Genomic DNA, 11,228 nt, shown 5'->3' with positions numbered 1-11,228 from the left:
GATTCTTGTGTCAGTGTCTTTTTGGTATGTTAAGGACCAAGTTCTCTTCTTTAGCTACCACAACAATACCAATAAATGACACTAAGGCTCCAAATTTTTTTTCAGCCAGTGTTATTATTCCTTTTCTGATAACACCGGGAAGTAAGTCAGTGAAAAAAAATCACTTTATGCAGGAATCAGAATTCAGTATGAGGGCAATCAGTATAGTACAAATGAAGGCTTAATTGCTGAAAGTACTTATTACTAGATATAAGAGAGAATAAAGAATATCCTATCAATAAATACATCAGAAAAAACCAACAAGCTTAAATGTGTCTTTTAGAAGAGCTGGATATTTCTTGCATAGAGAGATTCATTTTGCATTCAAAGGACATGCTCCAAACACAAATAACATCTTCTTGTCAAATATATATCTCCAGAATACTTAATTCATGTTGACGTATTGCAGCTGAAAACACCATGTGCTTTATTTGTTAAAAGATGTGCAAATCACGTTTAATCATTCTACAGGTTCTCTTTCCTCATCATATTGGAATTGAAAGCAGACTCTATCTACTAAAAAAGTTGATTCCTGGGGAAAAAAAAAAAAAAAGAAAAAAGAAAACTGTGCTGTTACACAGTTTAACATCCACTTCCAGATATCACCAAATTTCTTCAGAAGGGGCTAAGGACAACTTTCCACGAAGTAAAATGAAGCAAAGGCATGTCAGCAGGAAAGAACTGTTACTCTCTCCCCTCTTGTTCTATACTTGACTAGAATTTGAAAGTAGATCAGATGATGCACTTGCAACAAATTCAAAAGTACATTTTGTGCGATCCAGGGAATATAAAAAATAATAGACATAAACAAACCGGCAATTATTAGTTGAGGGTTGGTAAGCACAGCTTCAGACAAGAGTTTCTTCAGAGTCACTCCAGAATTTCAAAGGAACAATTCAGTGATCACACATTTCCATCAAAAGGGTGTACTTCAGAACGGTAATATAACAAAAATCAGAACCTGGTGTGAAAATAGAAAATCTGGTCATCTCTTGAATCAAATAAACCCAAGGTGAATCAATATGATGACGCAAATGTAAGCTTTATGTATCTAATTTGTCAGTGTAACATGCTTCCCACAGAATTCCAAAAAAACCCCTGAAACGTTTGAAGCAAAGGAAGAACGTGTCAAGGCAAAGTCAGAGGCACTCCAATGATTTATTAGGTTGGAACATTCAAGAGGAGTTCATGCTGCTGCCATCCAAACAAGCCTGCAGGGAATCACGTAAAAATAAGTACCAAGCTGATTTAACCAGCCACCAGGCCCTCAGCTCTGCTGCAACTCCATAATGACCCATGTTGCAACATAATCATCCTGTCACTTCTATGCTGTACTTTTTCTTCTGCATATCAGTGGATTTATGCCAATTTAATCCTTTTAAAGATACAGCAGCAAAACCTTACTGCTTTTAATAAGTGTGTTCTTTTATTCCTTTAAATCTGCCTTCCTTTCTGTATGATTTTGTTTTTCTGTATTTATTTTCTTTTACCTAAACAAGGAAAAATATTTTCTGTGTGTAATATTAGACTTATGCAGACTCACTCTTAGATTTGCATTACCTGCATCAGCTGATTTTCAGAAGTAAGAGGTCAGAGAAACTTGAGCTGATATTCTGACAATAGTAGACCAAGTGTGTGTAAATTAATTACTTTCTGTCAAATATCCATGGCATTACCTTCTACAAAGGTCTTACTGATGCTTTTTTGACCCCAAAAGACAAAGAAACTTCTTAATACCTTCACTCAGACTTACTGAAGAAAAACCAGTTCCTGGATGAAAGATTATCTGCTATCTCCTTGGGAAATTTAAGGACATTGTCCTTCTTTTGACTAACAGATCTAAAGTCTTGTCTATTGTATGTATACAGGAGGTCACTGAAGACCTTAATGATAAAAAGTTCCCTTTCCTGGGCTCAGCTGTATAAAATTCTTCATGTATGTCATCTAACCAAATTTAAAGAAAATCATTAAAATGAAAAATTAGACCATTTTGCAAGGAGGTGGATATCATAGCTTTCAGAGATTTATCCTGGTGCATGGACAGACACAGTAGGAAGCAACAGGAAGGACAAAATATAACCTGTCTAAATATAAGGGATTACCAAAAGTAGTCTCAGCAAAGCTGTTACTAATCTTTCAAGCATTAGTGATTTGTTTTTTCAAGCCCAATTCTTGTCAAAAGGACCAAGGTCACAGGGCCTTTTGCACAGGAAGAGAAGTGTGTCATTTCTTCAGGTCCGTGTGAGTTGACCTCGTCACAAATGTGTAACTAAGCATGGTCAGAAATAGTTGGAGAAGGCCATGATCACACTCCATTACAATAATGGATGTGAATAGAGACTTTCGTGTGTCAAATGTGATTGCTTTAAGCACTGGGCTAAATAACCAAAGTTAGGCCTTTAGAATTATGCAGAAATTGTTAGAATTACTTAAAACTTAATAAGATTTAGAGTTACCTAAAAACATTAAGTCATACAAAGTAGAACAATGTTAAACACAGATTCCCAATTCCATCCCCCTCCCTACTTTGTCATCATATTTCACCAGCACATTTCAGTGTGAAACACAGTCCTTTTCCCCAGGAGAGAGGATTTTTTTAAAGCATCTTTTACAAAATTTTATATTCGATAGAAACTGTTATCATAATTATAATAATTTTTATTAGGCTTAATTGCATATAATTAAAAATAACTGAATATAATTAGAAAAGCCCTAAATATCTAACATCTTCCAGCCTTCTGCCTCCTTCCAATTTCTCTTTGTAGGAATTTCCATCATACTCTTTCTAGCCTGAAAATTCTTCTAATGCTATAAATTTCCTTCATTCTGCTCCGAGAATTCTTTCCCTTCCCTGACATCACTGTAATTTGACAAATTGATTTTGAGGTTTACATGGAAACAATGGAAAATTCATAATGGAATGTAGAATATACTGAGAGTGTTTGGAGGCGTGGGAAGTTTTCAAAGTCAAGTTTGATGGAGCTTTGGGCAACCTGATCTGGTGGAAGGTGTCCCTGCCCACGGCAAGTGAGGGTAGAACCAGAGGATCTTTGAGGGTTCCTTCCAACCTGAGCCATTTTACAATTCTGTGATTGTGGTATTTTCATTTTAATATGAGTCCCTGGGGCAAACTCAAACTCTTAAGTAAAGAACTGTTATTTGTCTGCGTAGGTCAATAGTAGAACATCTGGGTCATAACTTGACACCCTTATTTTGGCAATAGAAGATGAAAGATGAATGGAAAAGATTAATACATCTATAGAAGTGTATAACAGTAGTTTAGAATTTGCAGAATGTGAACTAATATATCAGAAATATGCAAGAACCCTAAAAGTTGGACAAAGTTATTTCCTCACTGATGCAATTCCATGAGTTAGTTCACTTTGTTACCTTTTTTTCATCTATGTTATCTCATTACAGTATTATTAAATAAGATATTTAATTGCTTTATAACTTAAATATTTCAAAATTTTTCTCTTATAAATGGGTTTAGTAGTTGCTCTCAGATGGAGCTCTCAATTAGCAAAACTAAGTTCCTAGAAATTGTTACTTTATGAAAAGTAAGCAGAATTAAACTGACTGATAAGAAGGTTGTGGGTTGTTTCCTTGCTCACCTTGTTATTAGCTTTACTGTTTAGCAATGCTTTTAAACATTTAAAACATTTTTAAACATTTAAACAGAGTTTTGGATTTTCTCTTTGCCAGTAATAAGCTTAAAATTCCAAGGAGATTTCTGATTACAGGAATGGAGAAATGCAGTCAGAACTGGTTGTTTAAATAAAATATTCACACCTGTACCTTTTCAGCAGGTTGAAATTAGGATTGCAACTTCTGTTTCAAGGGTAATCCAGCAGCCTTCTAAGAGAACATTTTCACCAGAATTTGTAAATTTTACTCTCCCTTTGCTGAAGTGCTGTATGACTACCAAGAGCAGCAAAAATATAGTTACTGTCTGTGCTACTGCCCTTCACTGGGAAGAAAGATAGGGACATCATATTTACTTCAGTTGGATCATTTGCATGACTGGTAGCAGTATAAAACTTATGTGACCCAATAATTTCACTGCTGCCAGCAGGAATAGTTTCACTGCAGTTCAATTAATTTTACCAATTTTACTCTTCTACAGCTATAAGTTATTTCTTAGCTTAAATTCCATGCTTGCTACTTGTGGACTTTTTATTAGGCTTATTTTACATGTGGATAAATGGAGGGTCATAGAGGATTAGCAATTTGCCTGAGATTCAACAACTCTCACTTGTACACAATTCAGCAAAAAATAAGAAAGTTTACATATGATTCTCTTCTCTTAGCATAGTCACAGAGAGACATCTCAGATTACTGGAGAATTTTGGAAATCCTGTGAACACAGAAAGATTGAAATGGTTGGGAAAAAACAGGGAGGGAGAAACACTCACACGCCAAAAAAAACCGTAGTATTTGGTCAGGACTTGGGCTGTTTCCATGTTACCTAGAAAATAAAAACCAGAATTCCACGTGCTGTGATCATCATTCTTGCATTAGAATAGACTTTTTTTTCAAAATTGGATTTTCCTAAATTATTAATTTTAAGAGTATTCAGTCAACAAGGTTACCTTACAAAAGCTGAGGTTCAAATTTCACAATTCAGTGGGAATACTTCCAACACTTGACTCATTATGGTTCCTTCAAAGCTGCTTCACAATTCATGTTTTCCACAACATCTGTCTAGAATATGACTGTTTTCTTTTACTATCCCAGCATTAAATCATCCATTAAATTACTCTCTTCTTCCTTTAGCAATGTCATTATTTAACTTAAAGGAATCTTCTTTGTGCTTTATCACACAAATTTAAGATTGGTATCTTTTCTGTGGAATGCTGGCATCTTACTAGGCCTTCTGTTCTACTCCAGCTTCCCACCAAGCTTTACAATAATTGCTGTTTGAATTGTTTTGATTTTCTCATTCTTGAGACTTCATGTCTGAATCATAAGGTAATTTGAATTGCAAATGATCATAACATTAAGCTGATCTTCAGGTTCTGTTTGTGATCTTCATTAAGTCACCTGCTATTCTTTTTACTTGAAAGTATTTACCTCCTCCATACCTCCTGCATTTAATTTGTAGACCCCCAAAATTCAGTGTTTTATCTACAGTTCACCTCTTTCATTACCATTTTATGTAAAAAATTATTCTCAATATTTGTGTAAAGAATTATCTGAGTTTACAATTTTGACTTTTCATTTGTTGCATGTTATTCAGTTGGATTGTATTGAACTAATGTTCCATCTGACTGGACAGCTATAGAGAATTGAGAAGCTGCTAGTCCCAATCATACCTTAACTGTAATAAGAGTAATTAGTTTCATTTAAATCTTACCAGGTATTGATGAGCCTGGGCTCAAATGAGGGTATTAGACCCAGTAATTTAAATTTTTGTCCTCTCTTTGTCCCATTTCTCTTCTACCAGATGTTGTTCTACCTTTAAGATGTGTTGTAAGATTCCGAATTACAGTAATCACAGGGGACAGTTTTGGTGCTGTGCTTTGGAGGACAGTTGTTCAAGTCCTTCGTTGTACCCTTGAGCACCGGGATACCATTCAGAGGGATCTGGACAAGCTCAGGAAGTGACCCTGTTCTTGGGCTGGAGCAATCCCAGTATCAACACAATTTGAGGGGGGAAGGAACTGAAATCCCTGTGGAGGAAGAGCTGGAGAAGGACTCAGGGATCCTGGTGGATGAAAAGCTGGACATGAGCCAGCTGAGAGAGCTGGGATTGCTTAGCCTGCAGGAGGCTCTGGGAGACTTTGCTGTGACATTTCAATACTTCAAGGGGGCTTATATGTAAGACAGGAGCAGACTTTTTAGTAGAGCCTACTGTGACAGGACAAGGGGTAATGATTTTAAAGCAGAATAAGGTAGGGCTAGACTAGTTAAAAGGAAAAACCTGTTTATGGTGATGGTGCGGAAACACCAAAGCAGGTTGCCCAGAGCAATGGCAGATTCTCATCTGTAGAAACGTTTGATCAAGGTCAGGTTGGAGGGGTCTCTCAGCTGTCTGACCTGGCTGAAGGTGTTGCTACTCATTGCATGCTGTTGCTTACTACCTGACCTTTAAAGGTTCCTTCCAAACTGTAATATTCTGATACCATAATTCTAGGGTTCTATGATTCTATTAATCTATTATTCCATTCCACATGTGTTTTCCATTTGCTATCTCCCTTGCTCCTCTTTTAACACTAATTTACATACGCCACATTTCGATAATATGGAATAACATGATAACACAGGTTCATTTTCCATTACTGACAAATGCAATTTCTTTTCCTACAACTTTTCCATAGCTGCTGTGTCTCTGGTGAGGCTCAGAGGATTGTATGAATTGTATGAGACTCCTACAGAGATGTCCCACTCATGGTCAGGTCAGACAGGGCTCTGAGCAACCTGATCTAGTTGAAGATGCCCCTGTTTGTTACAGGGAAGGTTCTTTGACTCCATGATTCTGACTTCCTAAATTAATTCTCCATCCTGAGTACAGAGAAAGAGTCAGATAGTTTGCTCAAAGCAGATAATTTTTAACTGGCAAATGTAGTTACACATCTGGATCTTTTCTTGATCTTATCTTAGTACCAAAATGATTCTGGCCCAGCAAAACTGTTCAAGTATTAAACTAAAATAAGGCTATGATGAGTCAGCTACTTTTTCAGCCTTTGTACCAACGATACGTGAGTGTTCAGCAACAGTCAAATTCCAGGCTTTAGTGTTTTTAAAGCAATTTGGGAGAAAGTGCTGCATTGTTTTATTACCATGCTCTGAGGAACATTCTTCAACTTTATTGGTCACCATCAATTTTTTTAATCTGAGATGGGAAATTAATGAGGGGAAAATGTTTGGTGATCTTGCCAAAACCAAAAATAAACCCCTGAAGTGTTTTCTCAAGCAGGGTGAGCAGACCAGAGTGTCAATATATAAGGATACAAAACTTAAATTCATTAGTTTCTCGTGTTTAAGTCAAAATGGACAGAGTTACGTGAGACAGAATTTTATTTGGTTTCATGTGCATTGGCAGTATAGTCAGCATTAAGGATTCTGTCCATGGCTAATGAAAATGTTCAGATTTTTTGCTGAATAGGTCTGCATAAATTAATGCTTAATGCTAATGTTAGAGTGTCATGTACTGAGTCTTGGCTTTTGGCAATAGAAGCATATATTCATACTTTAATTTCTGACAAATTTTGTTTCATGCATTGGACTCCACATTTATGTTGAATAAGTTTTGTCACTTTTAATTCTACAAATTCTCCCCTCTACCACATATTTAAGATATAAAAGATTTAAAAGGGGTTCAAGACCCTTTTTTACTGAGAAGACAAACCAATAGAGGGTCAAAAGTGATAGTGCAGCCCCTGATAACAGTATCCAACAAAAGAGACTTTAAAAGACCCTCTTTATATGTGAAATCTAACTCACAGAAAAAAACATCTCTAGAACTGATTAAAGGTCATCTGAGAGAAGAACAAAGGATTGAACAATTTATCATAGACTGCCTTTTCTATATAATCCAAACTTCTAAATAGGGAATTAGGGAGTGTAAGGTAAAAGAAATTGTGCCTTTGTACTGTTAAGGGGAAAGGGACATACAGGTCAAGCTTAGAAGGACCTTTTATTCAGAAACTGACTGCAACCAACACATGAATAACTCTCAAATTGACATTACTGTGACTGGTGATCCATCTGAGGATTTTGATCCACTTATATATCTTTCCCAAATGCCAAGACTTTTATCTTAGGTGATGGCCTATGGTTAAAGAACAAATTATTGATGCATTCTGCACTGCATCTTTCCTGAGCAGGAACTACAAGGAGAATCTTGTCAGAGAGCATTGCACGTGAACCTATTTAATGAGTTAGACTTTGAATGAAGGGTTATGGGAAAACATTCATTTTCAACTGAAATCCTCTTTGTTAGGAGAGAAACTTATCTGACATTTAGGAGCTCATTTTGGAGCTGTGTCAGTATTGCTGAGTGCATACTGAATCAGCAAAAAAAAGGAAGTAATTTCTTTTTTCTTTCTATGCAGTACCAAACATAGGAGTTAGAATGTAAAGAAAGCACAATTTCCTACTCTCAACACTTTCTATGTCTTTATAACTAGCTTTTCTGAAGCATGACTTGCAATGCTTTTTCAACCTGTCCTCCTCAAAAAATGTGTCAAAGAGAAATAACAGTCCACAGACAGAGCCTACAATAATATCTAAGGCACGATCCACAATTTTGGATTTAAAATATACAGCTTGATATGAACTGTGCAAAAATGCCTCAGAACCCAGGAAATTCAGACCTTAACAGACCTACCTACCAAACATGGGCACTAATATTGAACATATTACTATCTCCCAGTGAAGTGCTCCATCTACTTGTCAACCTTAAGAGTTACAAAGTTAATGGGAATAATGTGACCAAAATCTTTTTGAAGATGGATATTTTAAACACTCTTGATTTTGTATGTAACAACACAAATAGCAGTGACTTCTTATGCTGGATTAAATGCCAATATTTCGATGGTCCATGGTTGGACAGTTACTTTACCAATTGTTAGTAATTGAATTACATTGATCGTAGAGTGTTAAAAATAAAGACTAGACTGCATTGTACATTCACACAGAAGATAAAAAGGGTTGAGACAACAACAGGTCTGCCCAGAGCAGGTTGGAAACAAATTTCCTCTAAGCATTCGTATATTGGGCACAGAGCTGCTGGTCATAATGTTGTTTGTCTGTTCATGTGAGTTGTGGTACTTCACTCTGTGCATGTTCCCCCACGTGCTCCTCAGGACGATATTTTGCAGAGTAGGGAGGGGCATCAGGATTGCTTTGTTGATGTACTCTGTGGTATCAGCTTATGACACAACAACATAAATGGCAGTGAGGGTCATTTGGGATGTATATTTAGTGTTACTCGACTGTCCTGACCTTGGGTGCTACCTCTGGGAATTCATTCCTAATCATACCCAGTCTGTGGGTAGAACAGGGGAGGACAATGCTTCTGAGGCTTTCTTCCCCCTTTCTTCCTTCAGGCCTGTTACAAGAGCTTTTGAGAATTTTGGATTCCCTGTACATGTTAAGGAAAGCATGTTCTTGTTGCTGGTTCTGTCGGGTCTCCTCAGTTACAAAAGAGGTTTCTAAGGTCATTCAGAGATCTGCCCCAAGGGCAGGTAGTCATGAGTGACACAGAATGTGGGAGAAAATAGCCAGTTTTGGGGGAAATATTCTGTTCCAACGGTTTGAAGATTCCCTGCTGACCAAGTACAAGACCCTGTTAAAGTGACAGTATTTGCAAGGGAATTCTGTGTCAGCTCCAGAGATGAGGAACTTACTGCAGGGTGCTGGACCCTGGTTAATGTTTACCAGACACTGCTTGTCACTAGAGAGCATCCTCAGGGGGAGGAGGAACAAAACAGATCAACAGGCACCATGGCCACTCATACTGTAGCTGAACCAGAGGACCAACCTGTGCTGGTAGCAGTCACACCTATAAAGAAGAAGAAATTCAAGAAAAAAAAAATCAATTTTGCGTAGTGACAGACAAAAAGGAAGCATGCTGTTGGGAAAATACCTTTTGAAGTACTGGAGAAACTCAGAGATTAAATTTTGCCAGCTTTTCAATAAAATCAAGTGTGAAAGAATAGTCATATAAAAGAGGGTAGAAACTATCCTGAAAATGTCTGCAAGCTAGTGTTGACATAGCAGACTTGAACTTTTTTTTTTTTAAATCGGAATTTTACCTTTCTATTCCTTAATAGGAAACTTAAGTTACAAAATTCAAAGAGAAACTTAAAATTCCTAGGACTCTTATGCACTTACTAACATTTTGAAGTTAATGTGCTTGTAGTCTAGGCTCAGTTTCCTGTTACAAGAACTTTTACACTGATAGAAATACTTAAAGGAGGTAACTACACTGCTGAAAGATGTTTTCAGGTACTTTATTCCTAAGTAGCAATGCCAAAATGAAACACAACCAAAACAATGGTGATGAAGTAAAACATTTCAAATATGGGAACAACTTTGAAAGGACCCCTAACCACAGGGTCCAGTCACAACAAGCATGTAGGTTGCTCAACCTGGAGAAGAAAAAACTCCAGTGGGACATTGTTGTGAACTTTCAATGTGTAAAGAGGGATTACAAGAAAGGTGGGGAAAAACTTTTTATTGGGGCATGTGATGGCAAGACAAGGGGAACAGTTTTCAACCGAGAATGAGTTGGTTTAAATTGGACATAACAGAAGCGTCGCTTACCACAGCTGTGATTAAGCACTGGAACGGGTTGTCCAGAGAAGCTGTGATGTCCCAACACTGGAAGAATTCAAGATCAGGTTGAATGAAGCTTTGAAGAACGTGTTCTAGTGGAAGGTGACCCTGCCCATGGCAATGGGGTTGGAACTAGATGATGCTTAAGCTCCCTTCCAAACCATTTTGAGATGCTATGATTTAATTTTGGAAGCAAATCCAGGGGGTTTTTTTAACCTATTAAACTGTGATGCTGGATATCTACCAAAATTCCTCTTCACACAAAATTCCTTTATACACAAAACTATTATTTTGGTTATAAACCTAGAGGTTGCTCTACTCTCTGGAAATGTGAAATCAGAGACAACAGGAATGAAAATGAGTGAGGAGAATGGAAAAAAACACTAGTGTTTTAACTCTATACTGATATGAAAGAAAAAATTTAAATTTAAATTTCACAAATTTAAATAATTGTTAAAGTTCAGATTTGGATAAAACAGGTAGAAGTTAGGTAAACAGTGAAAACTTAAAGTCCTGAACTCTCTGAATTATAACTAAACTTGAATCTCTATTTCAATGTGTATACCTGGACACAGGACATGTAAAAGCTGTTTTTAAAGTCTATTTTAAAATCACTGTGTTTTGATATGGAAAAATATCTTACTTAAGGTTTTAATGAGCAATTGAAACTGTTATTTTAGTCAATTATTTTAGGTAACTTAGGACACTAAGGTTGATAGATGGTCAAAACACAAATAGGAAACCAAAGATCACCGTTATTATTCTTTTCATTATATTTTACTCTCTTTAAGAGAAAACTACCATAAAAACAGCCTTCTATCTAGGTTGCTGTTACTTAGAACAGTGTCTTCCAAACATCTGAGAAAAAAAGGCCCCACCTTTAGAGATCATAATATACCTTTATT

General features: G+C 36.6%; 1 long non-coding RNA gene across 1 annotated transcript; it reads right to left on the bottom strand.

Annotated features, from left to right (window-relative positions):
• Nucleotides 1-490: 490 nt before the first annotated feature.
• On the bottom strand, nucleotides 491-6,122 carry LOC113951703. The gene is made up of 3 exons (XR_003529250.1): nucleotides 6,079-6,122; nucleotides 4,295-4,396; nucleotides 491-571 (listed from the first exon to the last, which is right to left on the bottom strand). It is a non-coding gene; the product is annotated as an uncharacterized LOC113951703 (long non-coding RNA).
• Nucleotides 6,123-11,228: the final 5,106 nt, after the last annotated feature.

Source organism: Corapipo altera, unplaced genomic scaffold (genome assembly GCF_003945725.1).
Source record: "Corapipo altera isolate COAL_440 unplaced genomic scaffold, ASM394572v1 61305, whole genome shotgun sequence".
Lineage (NCBI taxonomy): Eukaryota > Metazoa > Chordata > Aves > Passeriformes > Pipridae > Corapipo > Corapipo altera.
This window is presented reverse-complemented; position numbering and strand designations above follow the sequence as displayed.